At 38.3% G+C, this 3,130-nt stretch overlaps 1 protein-coding gene across 1 annotated transcript in view; it reads left to right on the top strand.

Annotated features, from left to right (window-relative positions):
* Window positions 1-3,130, top strand: part of LOC104491616 (serine/threonine-protein phosphatase 4 regulatory subunit 1-like) — a 20,259-nt gene that overhangs the window by 945 nt on the left and 16,184 nt on the right. The gene's annotated exons all lie outside the window — the stretch shown is intronic.

The raw sequence follows: 3,130 nt of genomic DNA, 5'->3' as shown, positions 1-3,130 counted from the left end.
CGCACCTCGGAAGCGGGAATAGAAGAAGACCCGCCGTTGTAGGTACTCCGCTTGGCTCACGCAAACCGGTGCGTTCAGTGCCGTGTCCTAGGTCCCAGACCAGGCAATAGCTCCACCTCAAGCTGGTGCAGTCCGGAGTTGTGTGGCAGGAGTGGAGCTGAACACCTATCAGACAGCTTGGTGAGAGCTGCTACTTCAGGACATAAATCTTTGACTAATAATTAAATGAACTTGTACACCTTTGGAAAGCAGCAGTATACGTGAGGAGGTTTCCTTGGCACTTTGGATGCTGGATTGATTTTTCTATTTAAAAAAAAAAGAAACCTGATACTTGAATTTGTTTCTTGTGAGAGACTCTACTTGTTTTACTATAAGGCTATAATTATTTAATGATACTTGAAAATGTGTAACAGATGGATCCCCTCTCTCCTAATCTAGCACGAAGGGAGAAGGTGGTTTTCGGGGAAATGTTAGAATACAAGTGAGAGCTAAAGTATTCCATTGGAAAGATGTGCAGGGACATTGCCTCTGGGCAGGCAGTGGTTCTGGGGAGTTTTATCAGATGCTGCCCTTCAATGTTGATGCTCTCAGTCTTTGAGGTTCCTCATTTTACTAGTAGGTAGTAGAAAAAAAGATGTGTTGCTTCAGTTTTCATCAAGTTTTAGAAGGAAAACTTTGGGATCTTTTGTGATGTAGTGATGTATAAATTATGAGATTACTTGTGTATGTAAGAATTCTTGATTCATTTTATGTTTGTGGTTTTGAGCATTTGAAAGTATTTTTAACATCTCTTATACTGATAAATTGTAACTCTGTGAGTCTTAATGAATTTAAAACTGTAAATAAAAGCCATCCTCCTTCCTTAATACAGTCAACTATTTGAAAAGCTAGAAATCTAAAAAATGTAAGTGCAGAGGCTGGTGCTTGAAGCATGTGTACTTAATACATAGGGATTTAAAATTTTGATAACACTGTAGGAAGTTGCCTAAAAAGAGGTACTAAAGGTTATAGTTTGATGCAGTAAGTAAGAAGTTTGTAAGAAGTAATCACCTTAAATGGCAAAACGCTGGTGTGTGTACAGGATTTAAGTGAGAAGGACATTAGCTCGTACATTTCAGTGCTCTTATGCTGGTTTAAAGAGTGTTTTGTAGTGAGTTCCTCTAGCAGAGGAGCTGCACCAGTTGTTGCTGTAGTACTTATTTAAGAGCTGAAAATACCTTTCTGTGCCCTAATATGGAAAAAAACTGCCCAGTACAACGAACTAAAGGAACCTCTAGATAGTGCTAAAGGAACCTCTAGATTTGAGTTGATTGGGTCTTTCAGGATTGCTCCCAGTTCCCTTTCCAATTTTCTTCTTGCTGTGGTGAGGACACACTGAACTAAGTGACCTACACTGAACTAAGTAACCCACACTAAAACTAGCCTGTCGTTTGAGTGCTGTTTGCTGCGTGTGTGAAGTGCAAGTAGCGGAGGTAACTGCCAGCTTCCTGTCGTGGTGTGACCCTTGGCCTTGAACCAGGGGTGACCATCACTAGGAGTCAAGTGTTTGCTCCCCATTAGTTTTCCGTCTCTGGCTGTTCTGTTGAGACTGAGTGACAGATTTGTCTGGTAAGTCGTTTAAGAAGTTTGATGCACATAGGCAAAGCTCTTGTTTGTGTCATGACGTTAATTAAAATGTTCAGATAAAGAAGATTTTGCCATAAGCAGTAATTAATAAGTTTTTTATGGGGTCACTTAAAATTTGTGGAAATCAGTTTCAGGATGCACATGTATTGAAATCTTGCTTTAGTATTTAAAATACTCTGTGTTTAAGGTCACTAGTTTGACAATGCAGTTAGAATTATGGCATTTGAAGCTGTCTTCTGTTTGCGCTGGAGCAGAGTTCAGATGTCCCATCTAAGCTGAGATACTGTTGTGCTAATCCAGTGACTGGTTTAGCTCGGAGTTCATGGTGCATTTTAGGAAAATCTCAGTGAAGTAAATCGCCAGAACTGGATTTTTACTTTCTTAGCTAAATTGGTGACATAGTGTTACGCAAGTTGAAGATCAATTCCGTTGAAACAAATGGAGAGTTTTTCTGAATATGAAGAAAAGCTGTGCTAAAATCTACCTAAATTCATTTGAGTGCCGTCTGAAACTCATTTTTTGTTAGGTGAAATATTGAATCATCTGGAAAAATAATTAAGTTAATTAGGCCCTTTGTCCAGTCAAGAAAATGTATTTTAAAAATTGTTTTTCCTTCTAAAAACATCGCAGGAGACAGTGACCTCCTTGAGCTCATGAAGTCATTGCACTACTTTTGTTTTGTATTGGGAAGAGTGGATAGTGCTACTACCTAATGAGGTCGAATGGCATCGTTCGATCCTGTGAGCCTGCCAGCGTTTCTTACAGGCTCTAAGCAGCTTTTGAGTCTAGCTCAAACTAAGGCATGGTGAACTCAAGTTCACCTGCGAATACTATCGCATTTGTTCTTGTTTGTAGGTAGAGAGATTTCAAGCTTGTTTGTTTGATATCATTAAAGGGAAAAATAATGAATATTTGATTCACTTGTGAAAGAACATTAGGTAAATACTGGTTCTATTATTTTTCTGTAATTTACTTTCTACTGCTCTGGTGTATTCTGAAACTTCTCAGTGCCTATGGCTTCTTATTTTATGGAAAAAGAAAATTAAAGTTCTTGAGGGAAGAGAAAATAGATCCTGCCATGACTATTCCTTACTTTTGTGTACTGAAAGTGTGTGGAAAAAATTTGAGGTATTTAACTCTCTTGATCCTGAACATAGGTAGTCTGCTTTAATTTCCCTCTGGTCCTAGAAGCACTGCTGTGTGATTAACTAATTTAAATGAATAATGGAACAACTCCAAGTAGTCAAATTAAGCACGTTCATCATGTTTACAAAATTAGTCCCAGATGTAGTATTGTAGTCAAACTTAAGATTTACTTCACCGTCGTTTGAATTGGTAGGAATTCTGAAATATTTGAAGCAAACTGAGAAGAGCCTTCATTTTTAAACTGTTTCTTAGTTCAGGAACAGGTAGGCACTAGATAATGTCAAGTATATCGGTTGTTGTTTTTTTAAGCCCTAGTAAATCTAACGGGTAGCTAGCCTGAGAAATTAGCTAGTGAAAG

The sequence above is a fragment of the Buceros rhinoceros genome, unplaced genomic scaffold (assembly GCF_000710305.1).
Source record: "Buceros rhinoceros silvestris isolate BGI_N320 unplaced genomic scaffold, ASM71030v1 scaffold23200, whole genome shotgun sequence".
NCBI classification, from domain to species: domain Eukaryota; kingdom Metazoa; phylum Chordata; class Aves; order Bucerotiformes; family Bucerotidae; genus Buceros; species Buceros rhinoceros.
Note: the sequence above shows the minus strand (reverse complement) of the source record. Positions and strands in the feature narration are given on the sequence as shown.